A 16,703-nucleotide genomic window follows, 5' to 3' on the forward strand; every position below is an offset into this window, starting at 1 on the left:
AAATATTTGAAAACACATATTGGTAAATGACTTGTATCCAAAATATGCAAAGAACCCTTAAAACTCAACATTAAGAAAACAAACAACCCAGTTAAAAAAACGGGCAAAAATCTGAATAGATTCTTCACCAGAGAAGACAGAGAGATGTCAAATGAACATACAAAAAGATGCTCAACTTCACATGTCCTTAGAAAATTGCAAATTGAAACAATGAGATACCAGTACATGTCTATTAGAATGGCTAGAAGCCAAAAAACCCTGACAACCCAAGGCTGGTGAAGATGTGGAACAACAGGAAGTCTTATTTGTTGCCACAGGGAATGCAAAGTGGGGCAGTGACTTTGGAAGGCCGTTCGCTGATTTCTTACAAAAGGAAGGGCACTCTTACTATGCGAGTCAGCTATTGACTCAAATGAGTCAAGAACTTCTGTCCACACAAAACACCTGCACTTAAATGTTTATTGTGGTTTTATTAATAATTGTTCAAAACTGAAAGTAACTGATATGCCCTTCAGTAGGTAAATGGATGAACAAAGCGTGGTACATCCATATAATGGAATATAATTCAGCAATGAAAAGAAGCTATCAAGGCAGGAGAAGACTCAAAAGAAACTTAAATGCAAATTTCTTAGTGAAAGAAGCCAGTCTGAAAAAGCTGTAGTGTACGATTCCAACTATATGACACTCTGGAAAGGACAAAGCTATGGAAACAGTAAAATGTTCAGTGGTTGCCAGGGTTTGGGGAATGGGGGTGGGAGGGGTATATAGATAGAGCACAGGGTATTTTTAGCACAGTGAAGTTATTCTGTATGATCCGGTAATGGCAGATACCTGATATTATGCAGTTGTCAAAACCCATAGAACATACGGCACAAAGAGTGAACCCTAGTGTAGACTCTGGACTTTGTTTACTGATAATGTATCAATGTTACTCATCAGTTGTAACAACTGTACCCCACTAATGGAAGAGATTACAAATAAGGGAACTGTGTGCAGGTGCATGAGTATAAATGAAAGTAATTTTTTACTTTCATAAATAAAAGAAATGCTACAGCAGGCTTGTCCTAGCTTGAATGACTGTGAAAGTGTGAAATAACCCAAAGGTCTTTGTTTACTGATTAAGAAAACTAGTGTGTCCATGTGAAGATTTTATTTTATTTTGTTTTCTAACTTTTTATTTCATATTGGAGAATAGTTGATTAACAATGTTGTGTTAGTTTCAGGTGTACAACAAAGTGATTCAGTTATACGTATACATGTATCTATTCTTTTTCAAATTCATTTCCCAATTAGATTGTTACAGAATATTGAGCAGAGTTCCCTGTGCTATCCAGTAGGTCCTTGTTGGTTATCTATTTTAAATATAGCAGTGTGTATATGTCAATTTAAATTGTTATTATTCGGTTTTCTTTTCTGAAAATGTTGGAAAGTAATGACATTTTCTCTTCAAAAGGGCGTCTTAGTTAAAAAAAATACTCTGGAGGACATGAACGATGACACCTGTTTTTGCCTAGGATATCAAAGAATATCCATTCTGGGGGCACTTAGGAGAGATCAGAAGACCCCCCTGATGTTTTCCTTTCCCTTCTGCTAGCTGGATGCAGAGGACCAATAGCCATTTCAGATGGATGTCCCCAACTTACAGTGTTTTGACTTTACAATTTTTTAACCTTACAATGGTGTGAAAGCGATATGCATTTAGTAGAAACTGTCCTTTGAATTTTGAATTTTGATCTTTTCCCAGACTAGTGATACATGGTACAATCCTCTCTCGTGATGCTGGGAAGCCCTGCAGTCACAAGGGTGAACGACGGATGTGTACCAAGGCTACCACTCTGCTTTTCACTGTCAGTACAGTAGTCAATAAATTGCATGAGATACTCAACACTGTATTATAAAATAGCCTTTGTGTTAGCTGATTTTGCCCAACTGTAGGCTAAGGTTAGTGCTCTAAGCACGTTGCAGGTAAGTGAGGCTAAGCTGTGATGTTTGGTAGGTCAGGTGTATTAAATGCATTTCGCCTTAGGATATTTTCAACTTATGATGCGCTCATTGTGACATAAGCCCATCAGTCGAGGGAGATCTATATGTGGGGGTGACCTGAATGCCTGGAAGAGAACCAGCTGCCCACCAGGGTCAGCAGCCTATGGGGTTTAGATAATGGGAAAATAAAATTCTATCGTGTTTGAGCCGTTAGCATTTTGAGTCTGTTTATTAGAACCGTCTAGCCTCTATTAACTAATACAAGTGACCTGGGGGCATCCAGTTTGCATCACTGGAGGAAGGGAGAGTGCGTCATGGGGAAGAGCGATGAACATTTTAAACCCATTGAGCTGGGAACCAATTTTAACCACTGGATATTTTTCCAGGACTTCTGATCCTGTCACATTTGAAAAAGTTTCTATCTAGCAAAAGCTTGTGTCTGGACTTTAAAATTAAAAAAAAAGAAAAGTTCCTAAGCAGTCTACTGCAGTGAATGCTGCTCTGAGACGCACCTGTTCCCAAACTCGGGTTCAGCCTTCAATTATCCCTGCCACACAGAAGTTTCCCTTCTCCGCCTTTGCCCAAACTTGCCATCAAAGAACCCTTGCCTTACTTCAATATTTCTAATTAACCTTATCTCAGAGTTTCCCTGGGTGGCTTCATCTGTTGCTCAAATGTTCTTCTTACAGAAATACAGTTAACCTGTGGCCACCCAGCCATGTGACTGAGCAGCCGTCGCCTGGCCTGAGAACCTGAGGCGAGACTTGTCTGGAACGGAACTCAGACGGAAGACCGCTTGTCCGGATGGTTTGCGTAAACACTTTGCTCCCAGAGGTATGTGGACTGATATTTTCTTATACTCTTTCCTTTGCTCGCAATACAGGAATTTAATGCCTGTCCTGATGCAGGTTTGTTTACCGTCTCTCATAGGTTTAGACATTTAGATCAACAAGAAAAAAATGATACAGATAGCTTACTGCTTTTTTCAAAATCGAATAAACTGAATAACATTTTTATTCAAATAGTTAAAATGTTCCAGTGCATACACAGCAGAAAATGTGGCGCTTTAACTTTTGATAGAAATGAATTCATGCCGAGCTATTAAGACGTGTTTCCAAAATAACCAATGGGCCGCAGTAACTTCATGAACACACAGCTTCTAATGATCTCCTGTAGAATAAGACTATGTATTCTTTTACTGCTATGAGTTTTATTTAGGTGATGAGAGTAATTATTCTGGCTATCATTAGATATGATCGTCACATGTATTCTGGTATTCTTTGTTACTTTATTGAAATATCAAAAAAATTCTCCAGAAATGATCCAGAGAAGGGTAATAACATCTTTGATGTAGGTCTACCCATCAGTCAACAACTATGTATTGAGAGCTTATCATGAGATGAACAGGATGAAGATGTGTGAAGACCTCTGGGATGGATAACATATACCACTTAGAGGTTCAGGCAGAAACAGATTGAATACATAAATTAGATGCTTGTAAAATAGTTGAGATGATGAAGGCTCCAGACTGAGCCTCCAGAATTTTACTACTAGAAAAATTCCCCAGACTGCCTTGCCAGTGGAGCCTCTGCCTCTGCCACAAGCAGGGATCGGGGCGGTGGGGGGGGGGGCGGCGTGCAACTGCTCCGGCGGCCTCCAGGATGATACAGCCTTACCTGAGTCCCAGGTGTGGCTCCAGAGCCAGCTGTGCAGCTGGTGATGCCCACAGTGGGAGCCTCATGTCCCAGCACTCACCTTCCCACTGCTCTGAACTGTGGTCCCTATGCAGGTACATCTAACTGGGGAACCTAAATGTATCCAAAAAACCTGGCCACAAGGAAGTGTGAGAAGTGTAGATTTTAGCTTTCAAGCCTTTGCATAACAGGAAGGCACACTGACAAAAGCTGAAACGCATGTGAATGGCCAAGTTACAAATCTATTGTACGGGAATAAAGGTAAGTTAACTGTCAACTGAAATATAACATAATATAGGAAATACAGATGCTATGAAAACACATAAGGGCATCATCAAAACCAGACTTGGAAGGATGGCTGGTGAAGATTTCCTCTTAGAAGTGATAGCTAAGCTAAGCCCTGACCAAAGAGAAAACTGAGTTTGCCAGGTGAATACATCTTTAGCTGGTCCCATTCACTCACCGGTTAAGGGGCTCAGGCAGGAAACTTGAAAAGAGTTAGTTAAGCAGAAGCCAGATTGCACTGGTCTTTGTAAGCCAAGTTAAGGAGTTTGCTCTTTTTGCTAATAGAATGAAGCATTAAAGAATTTAAGCAAGGGAAAGACATATGCAGATTTCCATTTTAAAAAGTCCACGTTGACAGTGAAATTTTCCAAACGGATTGGAGAGAGGCAACCCTGGAGTTAGGAATACAGGTTGGTTGCAGAGGCTGGAAGTAGATTCACAGAATTGATGATGGAAAGAGTGGACAGGTTTGAGAGCTGTTAATAACCAATGTTTGGTATTTGGTTTTAGGTTAGTTGAGAGAAAAAGAGAGAGCATTTCTATCTATTTATCTATATAAAATATGTTATACTGTAACTATAAAATTGTAACACATTACACTATCATAAAATTGTATACTGTATTATACATAAATAATACTGTAATATATAGTAATGTATATTGTAATAAGTCATGCTACAGTATACTTTTTTGGCAAGACAGTGCATGGCAGTGCCATTTACTGAAAAAGGAAGCACCAGACATAACATTTATTTGGGTACAATGACTTTATAGTGCTTATGGGGTATCCAAGCAGATATCCAAGGAGAAGTGGAATAGAAACTCAGGAGAACATTCTCGAGTGGCCGCAGAGATTCAGGAATTACTGTCGTATCGATGGCAGTTGTAGCAATAGGAGTGAATGGGTTGTGTAGGAAAGGCGGCAGAATAAGAAGAGAAGAGAGACTAGGATAGAACCCAGAAGAACAGAAATGGTAAAAGGACTGGAAAAAAGTAGAAATTCCTTTCAAAAATGAGATGCAGGTAACCGAAAAAGGAAGAGGAAAAACTGCAATTGTGGTAATGGACATTATGGGAAGAAAACATTTTAATGAGAGAGAAATAATGATTCAAATCTCCTGAGAGATTAAAAAACATGGTCCTCTGAGTTATCAACAAGGCAGCTCTTGGCAAGTTTGACGGAATAATGAGAGCAGAAATGGGTGTGCAGAGGGCTGAGGTGTGAGTGAAGAGAGGTGGCGACAGGAATTTTTGACAATTATTTCAAGAGATTTGACAGAAAAGGGGAGAAAAGAATGAAGTAATTGGGGAGGTTAGGAGATGAAGGGGTTGTGTGTCATTTTATTTTAAGTTGAAGGAGACTTGAGAACATTTAAGTTTTATTGCAAAGTAGCCAATCGAGAACAATATATTGAAATTAAAAAAAGATTTCCTGCTGCAGTTCTGACATATTGAGAGCTTAGAAGTTGTCACTCCTACCCTTACAATAAGAAAAAATGAAACGAATTAGAAAGCAATGACTTTCTTGGATCCAACAAGAATTGAGATCTCAGGGCAGACCCCCCCCCCCCCCCCGCCCCCTGCCCCAAGTCTGGAGACATGGTTGAATCCAGAGTCACAGCCAAGATCTACTTACCTGGAAGAGAAGCTGTTGGACCCATAAACTGGTAGGAACACTTCCACGGTTGTTTTGCTGAATTGCCGAGCCTGCGTGTGGACTTGGGAAGTGAGAAGCTCACGGACCTCCATCTCGGGGGGGCTCCCACACTTACGTGACTCTTACCTCCAGGAACTTATCAGATTTTCATGGTGAAGAGCTGAGTAACCTCCCCTCCAGGCTTTGGCAGGAGGAGGAAGAGTTCTCCATAACAAGGACCTACTTTGGGGAAAAAGACCTCACTGGAGCCTCATCTGCCCCGGGGGAATGGCATTTCTCAGACTCCAGACCTCTCTTCCTTCCCTTTCTCATCTCGGGGGGAGAGTGAGAGACACTTGTGAAGGTCACAGGACCAATTAAAAGCTGAGATTCATTCATAATATTATAGAACAATTCCCCTCCCCACCCATTATCACCCCATCCACAATTCTCCAATATAAGAGTGGATTACAGCTGAAAAAGCTGCAAGATGCAGACTCAGCTAAGGAGGCATTCTTACAGAAGCCCCCAAACAACACAGGCGATGAAAACAAGATGCTTAAGTAATTTGAAGACTCTGGCACCTACAACTAAAAATACATTAAATGCAGCCCAACTCTTATCCAGATTAACATAAAACCTCACAACAGAGGACTGTTCTTCTCAGTTTCTATCTGGCTTTTCACAACAACAGCAACAAAAGGAGAAGGCATGATAAAATGCACGAAAAAGCAGACTAAAGAGACAAAACAAGCATCAGAACCAGACTCAGACATGAAACAAAATTTGAAATTATCATACAGGGAATTTTAGAATAACTATGATTAATATATTAAGGACTCTAATGGAAAAATTAGACAACATGTAAGAACAGATGTATAACATTAAGCAGAGAGATAGAAATCCTAAGAAACAATCAAAAGGAAATGCTAGAAATTAATGAGAAAAAAAAAGCTTGAAGATAGGTCAATAGGAATGTCCACAAATGAGATGGAAAGGGGAAAAAGAATGAATAAAAATGGAACAAAGCACTCAAGAACTGTGGGGTACTTTCAAAAGGTATAACAAATATATAATTGTAATACCAGAAAGAGATGAAAGAAAGTGTGGAAGAAAAGAGATATTTGCAGTAGTAATGGCCAAGAATTTTCCAAAATCAATGACAGACACCAAACCAGAGATCCAGGAATCATAAATAACATCAAGCAGGATAAATACCAAGAAGAAGGGACGGAGAGTAGATAGAATGATTTCTGGACATGGCGGTGGGTGTGAACCAGATTACAGGGGAGGTCCTAGACATGAGCATAAGTGTCAGTTCCCATTTTATTGGGGTTGGAGGACAAGACCATATGGATCCAGGAGTCTTGCTTAGGGTTGAAAAGTCCAGGTGATATCAGTCTGAGGCTGGGGTTCCCCCCCGCTGCTCCCCTTCTTCCTCTTCCTCCTTCTTTGGTAGCAGAAATAATTCTGACCGTGTGGTCAGGCTTAGGAGAGAGAGAGGGAGTTTTCTAGTTCAAGAATTATGGTGAAGTTTTATTGAGTATTGAGGCTCCCTTTGAAGGAGAAAACTTCATATTCATCATTCTGTGATTGCTGTTGCTGGACCTCCGAGGTCTGTCTACAGTTGGATGGAGACACAGGACTTCAGGGTTGATCAAGGGAGTTCTAGTCGGTCAAACAGCCCAGGTAGTGGCAGAGATTCTGTGTGAAACTGTCTCTTCACCTCCCACCCGCATCTGCCCTGACCCCAGCCTTGTCCTCCTAGACCTTAGCATGAATGCTCCTTCCTTTCATCGCTCGTAGTATTTATTCGTTCTTCTCATGCAACACAGTTTACAGGGTCCAGTTGCCTCTCATATCCTTTTTGAGAACAAAATATGGTGTAAAAATAAATATACAAATAAACCAATAATATGCATTATTTACAATAACACTTGCATGACTTACATGCCTTCTCTCTCCTTCTGTACTGTAAATGTGGTGGTGCGTATAAAGCAATCATCTGTGGACGGATGTGGAAGTGTTATTTTATTTACTGTTCTTGCCCTTCATCATGAAGCCCGTCTTCTCACATTTGGGAGCCAGCTGAAAAGGGACCAATGTAATAAAGATCTAAGAAAAAAGACTTGCTTTGATACTTAGTGTCTAAGTTCAAAATAGGACTTACAGTGGGTGAGAATAGACTGGAAACACAATGCAAATGTGTAGGACAGACACCCCACAGGTCTCACACACACACACACACACACATACACACACACACAGAGAAAACCGAGTCCACCACTGAATAATCCATCCAGGGGTGGAGGAGAGCATTTTGGGGAGAAGAATGCAGTTGGAAGCAGTAGGGGTAGGTGTCCTCCTATGCTCATATCTTGAGATGAGAGAGCTGAACAGCAAAATAGAATGCTGCTCAGTGCTCCGGAGAACCTAGGAGCGCAGGGGACTTGCCATCCACTCTGCAGACAGGAGGCTCACAAGTGTGATCGTCTAGCCACCAAGGTACAGAGCAGCCACCAAAGCCCCAGAGCTTCCCTGGCTTCTTGGGAAGCCAGGGATGAAAGACAATCTGTAAATTTCCCTGGGGGCCTCAGCAGAGCCCTGAGTCAACGGAGAGACAGAAATGTCTTACCAGGAGCTAAGACAAGGTCACCAGGTAGGAACATGAGAAAATGCATCAAAAAATGTGGCGTGAATGGCCTGTCAGGGATACAGGAGAAAAACTCATTGCAACTTGAAGTGTAAGCAATGCTGCCCGCCAGGGAAAAAAGGCAGGGGTGGCGGGGGTCAGACAGCCTGCAGAGCCGCCTGGAAGGAGCCCGCCTGCCCCCTGAGCGTAGAGTTCAGGCTGGCGGAGGGAGCCCCTCAGGGCACCAGGGAGGAAAGGGTGAACGGGAGATTTCTCTCTCTTTCCTTTCCCCTCCCTCCCTCCCTCCCCTTCCTCCCTCCCTCCCTCTCTCCTTCCTTCCCTCCCTCCCTCCCTCTCTCCTTCCTTCCCTCCCTTCCCTCCCTCTCTCCCTCCCTCTCTCCTTCCCTCCCTCCCTCCCTCTCTCCTTCCCTCCCTCCCTCTCTCCTTTCCCTCCCTTCCTCTCTCCTTTCCCTCCCTCTCTCCTTTCCCTCCCTCTCTCCCTCCCTCCCTTCCTTCCTTATTTTTATTTATTTATTTTTAAACAGGCAAGTGTCTAAATTATAGATTTGAACTGACTGAGGAATCACTGGCTTGAATTGAGAACAAACACAAACACAGAGTTGATTAAGCTTTCTGCTTAGGCTGGGACTTGGAGCCCAAACCTAAATTGAGTTAAAGACATAAAGTCACAGCTTTGCACACCTATGTTTTGGGAGCTTGTTGTGACTGTATAATTCATGCTCACTAAAGAGGCTTCTGGACAGTAAGCACTGTGTAGAATTTTATTTCTTCATGACACTTTATTATGAAAAATTTCAGACATCTACAATAAAGCTGAAAAAATTTTGCAGTGACGATGCACATGTTGACTCCCTAGGTTCCACTATTAACATTTTAATGTAATTAATTTATCGTGTATCTGTGTATTTATTCACTCCTATATCCATCCATAAATGTCTTATTTTTTTGAAGCACTTCAAAGTAAATCGCAGTCATCAATGTAATTTCTCTAAGTATTTCTTTCAACATCCTTGTTATTAACTAGAGTTAAACATTTGTTTGGAGGTTTTAGTTTTTATCTTTTTATGTAAAATATACGTAAAATGAAATGCCAAGCTGTTAAGGGTCCATCTTCTGAGTTTTGAAAGTGCGAACACCTGAGTAACTCAAGCCCATCTCATGATAGAACAGGAGTAGCCATCCTTTTCCTGTAAAAGCCCGTAAGATATGTACACTATTTTGAGTTTTATAGGCCACATACAGACTTTGTTCCATATTCTTTTTTAATTTTATTTTTTGTGTACAACCTTTAAAAAGTGTAAAAAACATTCTTAGCTAGTGAGCCACACAGACTGTGTGCTCTGGGGCTCAGTTTCTCATCTGGGACTGTATCTGATCATCTTCATGTCCTATCTCTAAAGACCCCCTCAATGTCGTGAGGACGTTACCTACAGCTCTTTTTGTCCTTCTGTCATATTTGGTTGAAAATATACTCTTCCTACACTTTATTCTTTGTTTCTGGATTGTTTCACATTGACCAATTCTAATTTGAAAAATGAATAAACCAGCTACGTCAGGTGACAGAAGATAATTAGATGAAATGTAAATGTAATTCGATTACATGTAGGGTTATTTACCAAGGAGTCATAGTGCTGTTAACTCTATTTTTACATAAACATATTGATTTCCCTAATACAAACTATAGTAAAAATAAATAGAATTACATAATTTTTTGGTTGCGTACTTGCTATTTGTGTTATTTATCTACTGCTGTAACAGATCACCACAACTTAGTAGCTTAAAAACATGCCTAGCCATCTCACCATTTCTGTGGGTCAGGGTCTGGGGGTAGTTTAGTTGACTTCTCTGCTGTAGGACCTCTCCTGAGACTGTAAGCTGTAACCAAGGTGATGGTCGGGGCTGGGGTCTCCCATGAAGGCTCAGCAGGGCCAGGATCCATTTCCAAACTCACTTGCACGATTGCTGGAAGCATTCAGTCCCTTTTAAACTGCTGGACCAGGTCCTAGCTAACTGTCAGCCAACAGCCACCCTCCGTTACTGGCCACAGGGACCTCCCAAACATGGCAGCTTGCTTCATCAGAACCGACAGGGGACAACCCACTAGCAAGAAGGAAGTCAGGCTCTGGTGATCTAATCATGGAAGGAATATCCCCTAAACACCGAGGTAGTTTATGAGTGAGAAGTCAGGCGCTCAGAGGAGGGGGTTACATGGGGCAGGGCCTGCAGCAGGAGGGTTCATTGGTTCCGTCTTAGGAGCTGCAGGCCACGTCCTTTCATTCTGTACTTCAGCTGGATCTAAGGTGAGTTTGTAAATCACTGCATCATAAAATAAAAGCTGATGATCTAATTAATTGTTTTTATACACTGGCGATAGCATAACCATATGCTATAGAAAGGCTTTCTTTTATAGAGAAACAGATAACTGTCGTTCTCAGGAATTACCAATATTGAGTGTCTTTTTTCTATCTTCCCTGCTGGCTTAGCACAGTCCTTGTATATGCATAACTGATTCACTTTGCTGTAACCCTGAAGCTAACACAACATTGTAAATCAACTAGATTCCAGTAAAAATTAAAAAAACCAGCGAAACGACACAGCAAAAACCTTGCTTTCCTTTTCTTAAATAGGCAACTCCTCAGGACAGCATTTCAGAATTTCATAGCTCTTAAGTTTTCCTCAGTCTTCCTTTAACTGAGCTGATTCTTCACTTCTGCCTTTATGCAGTCAGGTTCAAATCTGCCCGCAGTGTGATGATTAATGGCTACATAAAAGCACAACCTGAGTGGGAATTTGCCTGAAAGTATTGTTTTGAAGTGGCTGCGAAACAAATCAGAATTGCCTTCAGGACTCTTAGAGGGAGGATGGATTAGGCCTCAGCAATGTTACCCTCACCTACCAGGTAAAAACCCCTTTGTTTCCGGAAACTTGACTCTCATTAATTCTTTAATTCTCTCCTCTCTCCCTTTCTTCTATTCACTCTTGCAGCTTTTGCTTTATTAGAAACATGCTTCTCTTCATTTGCTTATATCTTCCGGTCCTAGGAGCATAGTAGGTACATGCATATTTGCTGTATGAATAAATGATGAATCTACCCATCCTTGATGACAGAGTCTTCTAATAATTTGTTACATCTACAAAGACATTTGAAGCTTAGTCTAAAGGCAAACATGGCTAGTTGATAAAGGTAATATCTGCCAGCACAGAAATATTATTAAATTAAAAATAAGCTTAGAATGATGTTTTGTGATGAGTTACATTATCGAAATTAGAATACGTTTTGTAACTTCTCCTTTTCAACTACTTGAGCACTTTTGCTGAGTACTTCTAGTTCTGTTGAGTTTCGTTGTTGCAGATTGTTCTTTAGAGAGTTTTTAATTAGTTTTAATTTGGAAAAAGAACATTTTTGTGTTCTGTGATTAAAACTGTCAAAATAATATGAATAAAGAATATACTTCATTTGTACTCACATGGAAATTCATGATTACACTCATCTAATCTGTAAATAATTTTTCCCCTATGTCACTTTCTAATTATTTTGCACAAAGTTTTACTCATATTGGTAATGATTATGACAGGTCACTTGCAAGTTTATTTGGCATCTTTACTGCATGTTTTGCAATGGACTTTCCTTCCAATCATATTAATTTATTTGGCATAGCAAAAACATGTGGACGATTCCACCATCTTGTAACTTGTGCTAGTTGGGAGATTATTATGTAATGTACATTATGAAACATAATAACCTAATAATGTCTTAGGAGTTACTGCTGAAGATCAGGGCACACTTTTGACAAAGGGGAACCTGTGACAGGAGATGGAACTTCTTTTCTCTTCCTGCTCTCTGACTTTCCTGCAACGCTGAAATTCATAAGGTGTCTTAGAAGACTGTCCCACGAGATTAGCAATCAGTTATTCTTGGTGTCAAGCAATGATCAGCGGGGAGCGTTGCCTTATATTTGCTCTCCCTCCTTCTCTGTCTCAGTCATCTTTGCGGTCCTTCTGCTTCCCCATAATTTCATTTCATGATATATTAGTAGCATATAAGCTTTTGTGCTTATATATATACCGAATTTTAAGAATAAATTTTCTAAATTGGTTCTGGGGTTTCTGGAATCTGATTGGATTTAAAGACACTAATGACTCAATTTCCAGTAGTAATGAGAGCGCCGATAGCTCATGGCATGGTCTGGCTCAGAGATACAAAGTATCACTGTTGGAGACTCCTAGTCAAACAGCTACAGGAAATAAGAATGTCAGTGAACATGTATATGACACTTTTGAACATTTTTACCAAATTAACAAGTATAATGAGGTTGGCTACTTACTCCTAAGGTCACTGGACAAAGTGGGGAAAGAAAGGGGTGGGGTGAGGTATTTGAATACCCAGCTCAAGTACCACAAAAATGACCTGAAAGCTTCTGTGACTACCCTGAAAGAGACCTTCGTCTCCTGTAGCTGCTGGGCTGGGATTACGGAAAATCAAACTCAGAATCTCATCCTGCAAAAGGCTGAATTACAATGCTAGTTGAGAAACCCCTGCATTCTCTCTCTAGCCTCCAGGGCAGGCACAGAATTCAGCAAACATCCCTTGAACAAAATGAAATACGTATTTGAGGTTATTCAAGTTTCCCTTTTTTCCCTCCAGTCCTATTTGGCTGCTTCAGGTTTTGTTTGTTCCCTTTCCCCCGACCTGGGGCTTTTCGGGACCTGCCTGATTCATACAGCTCGTGTCTACAGCTGGCAGATGGCCCCGGATGGAAGGAGAGCTAGCTGCATGGCACCCACAGCTCCCCTGGGAAGGCTTCTCCTCTCTGGGATTGTATTTCATCTGGTTTTCTTCAATCCCATAACTATCCCAAGCCTTTAAAATTAGACAATTTCTGTAAATTATCTGTTTTTTCCCTAAAGTTTGCAGAGGTGACCCTGCCTTGTGCAACCCACTCTATGCTACCTAGAAGTGGAATCCTTCACAAACACTTTTTCTTAAGCTTTAACTAGAGCAGGTCTCTGAATGCTGACTAGGAAAATAACTTTGGGGTACTATTAGCCTAGTTCTGAAAGTTTTCCTCTAAATATAACTTTCTTTTAAGTATTAAGGGCATCTATTAATAATCTATTTCTTCATTACCAAAATTATTAATTAGGTTTAGCCTCACAGATCCTTCCTTTTTTCTTTCTCTCCTGCTTTCTGCTGCTTCCATGCCAGTTTGGGCCTTTTATCATGGAAAACATATATGAAATAACTTCCCAACAACCCTTCTAGCCGTTAACTTACGTCCCTTGTCACCATGAGTTTTCAAACACAGCTTTCTATTTAGTTCAGCTAAAGACAGAAAGATTCATTAGGACGCATTGGAGAAAAGAAACATTTTTAGCCAAAAGAAAAGATGTTTCAATGTCATATATTTTCCAACATTTCAAGAAATGTTCTTGGAAGCTGTTGTACTTCTGAGTGCAAGATTTGGGGACCAATTGAAGGTAATCATGAGAAATAAAATTTCTGGTAATAATAATAATAATAGAGCTCTTAGGAGAAAGGAAAGCTCCCAAAGAAGACTTCACAAGATGCTGATTCTGCCACGAAATGAAGCTTTGCACTCCTTGTTACCAGAATTGTTCCCTGAAGGTTAAACTGTCCATGTCACGTATGTGGCTTTGACTAGAGAGTTACACCAGTTAATCCCTAGGAATTTTTCCCATCTAATATTTTATGACTTAATTAGACACAGGGTAGTGCTAAAGAAAGACAAGGGATTGGACCAGTTGGTGGTGGGAAAGAAGGGAGCAGGGAGAAAGAGAAGCCTCTTCAAAAATGCAGAGATTTGTTGAATATATAATACTTACATTTATAAATATATATTTCATGTTTATTTAATATATACAAATATGTGTGAATGCAGGTATATGTATGTGTGCATATATATGAGCATGTATATAAACATATATATATATAACTGTATATATATACATACCTTATATTTTACTTTTATATGTAAAAGAGCTCGGGGTTTATACATTATTATGTAACCTGCTTTTCCCACTCAATACATAGTGTTTCCACGTCATTACATATTTTTCCATAACCTGATTTTAGTGACCATGAAATACTTTATTGTATTGAATTGGCCATAATTTATTAGACAAGACTCCCTTAATTGGACATTTGGTTTATGTCTAATTTTTACTTTTTAAGGAAAGGTAAAAATTGATGGACTTTATAGAGATCTTTATCCATCCAGAAAGTTTGCTGTTATAGTACAGAGTGTCATGTTCAAACGGCATTGCCTAAGTGGATAATAATGGAGTGTTTTTCACACCTCACTAATAATTTTTTAAACAGATGATTTGAAAAAGGAGTAATTCTTTTGAATAACATGTAAATGGCAGGCCCTGTGAGATCCGGTTCCCTCGAGACACACCAGATTGTACACACAGTTGAGTGATTAGAGAACAACAGCAGAGCATGCCATGCGGTGAGGCAATAGCCTATATGTTCCCTTTGGGAGGAAATGATACTCAGGGATGAAAAGTTTATGCTATTATTCTACTTACTTAGCGTTTACAAAAGCACTTGCTCTACGAAAAGATTTCTAAACATAAATTATTTTACCTCATTCTCATGAAACTATATTATCACCAATGAAAACAGAGTTTCCTGCAAACTTATTCCCCTGGTTTAACATGGCATGGAAGTTCTGATGAGTGAAAAGCTAAAACTGTTAACTTTTTTGATTTGGTGCTTCCCTAGTACCTGCCTGATCTTCAGCATTTTTGTTATATTACAGATTTGATCACATAACCCTCCCTAAGACTGATTAGCAGAGCTAAGACCATTCTACAGAAATTAAGAATTGAAACATAACTACAGTGCAGAAACCCACTGTCTTACTTCCCATTTCCTACAAACAGAACCGAGGCAGGAATTCTTGAGTGAGCAATTTTGGACAGGGGGAGTGAGAGAAGCAAGAGAGGAAGAATAAATGTTAGGAGAATATGCTGTTAGCTGGAGACAAACCTCCCACTTAGCCTCCGGAAGGCTGTGCAGAGTTGGTCCAACCTTGAGTCAAGGTCAAGCATTGGCAAGTGGCTTCTTTAGGGATGAGGGAGGGGACAGGAGCGTCACCAGTGAGGTGGCCCCTAGTCGGCAGAAGAGGGCTTCTCAGAGCTATTAGCAGCAGCCAGCCCCCAAAGCTCACCTGGATGGGGTACCGACAGCACCTACTATGGTCCAAAACTTGCATCACTTTGACCCACTTCCATCTGACACTGAGTTTATGTCATCCAGATCCTGCCTCTTTAGGACTCTGGTTTGTCATGACTTTTGGAAAACTTAAACGAAGAGGATTGCTGGGACCATTACTGCACTCCTGAGGCCGTAATGCTTGTCCTTTATCAAATTCCTCCGCCACCTGCTCTGGATTCCCTTCTCTGGCTAGTTGATCAGTGTGTCCTGCCTCGTGGACCCAAGCTTTCACTCCTGAGAGGTCTGAGTCCGGATATCCGTGCCCTCAGCAGTCCTTGTTCTTGTATTTGCCCGTTTACAGTTATAACAGGATATAGAAATAACCACGTGAGCGATTCTATCATCCCCATGTTACTGGGGAGCCCAGCTCTGTCACAGCTTCTCCTCCCATCACCGTGTCCTACGGGGACAGCTACCCTTGAGCTCGCAGTGGACGGTGTTGGTGACTCACTCACCTGCACGTGTCTTGTTGCCTCTGGGAACTATTTAGGAAGAAAGGCACCTTGTAGGTGTCCTGAACTTACACCGTAGATCCGTTACAGCGTGCCTACTTTCTGGAGCATTTTGACTCCTTCTTCCACAGTTTTCCATGGTCCCTACTGAATATGGGCTCTTGCTTCTTCCCCTACTGAGCCACCCAGGAGTGTATGAGACCTTTTTCCCGGGGAACTTGCCAGGGTGTTAAGCCCTATGCCACAGTACAGGTCTCCACAGCGACACTCTTGTACTTACCTAGACGTCCACTCAGCCTGCTCTGGAACAGCCCCTCAGATCCACATCCAGGCCTTCTCCCCTGCTTCCTTCTGGAACGTGTTTTCCAGGGATCGCAGTGTTTTCGGTGCACGATTGCTCTCCCCCATCAGTAAACAGTCCAAACATTTTAAAAGATTAGTTTTATTGAGTATAATTGACATAAAAATCGCATATTTTTAAAGAGGACAGTTGAATAAGTTTTTTAAGGTAAGAAGCAGATTTAATAATATCACCTGTAAAGAGGTTGCAGGAAAATGGGTTGCGAGAGGACGGTCACATCCCAGGTCTCGGCGATTCCTGGGTGGGGCTGCCAAGGGAGGGTCCTTGGCTGCGTGCAGGAAAGAATGAAGCCACAGTAAAATGAAAGCAGAGAAGCACATTCCATGGGCAGAATGTGGTCCATCTCAGAAGGGGAGAGCCCAGTTTAATAGGTTTTGACACATAGATAAACCTGAG

General features: G+C 41.0%; 1 long non-coding RNA gene across 3 annotated transcripts in view; it reads left to right on the top strand.

The window, feature by feature from the left end:
• Positions 1 to 16,703, top strand: part of LOC309643649 — a 245,484-nt gene that overhangs the window by 120,678 nt on the left and 108,103 nt on the right. For all 3 annotated transcript variants that reach the window (XR_014253941.1, XR_014253942.1, XR_014253943.1), the window contains exon 2: positions 2,673 to 2,817. This is a non-coding gene — a long non-coding RNA (uncharacterized lncRNA). The remainder of the gene's footprint in view (positions 1 to 2,672; positions 2,818 to 16,703) is intronic.

Source organism: Balaenoptera physalus (genome assembly GCF_965194825.1).
Source record: "Balaenoptera physalus genome assembly, chromosome: 15".
Classification (NCBI taxonomy): Eukaryota; Metazoa; Chordata; class Mammalia; order Artiodactyla; family Balaenopteridae; genus Balaenoptera; species Balaenoptera physalus.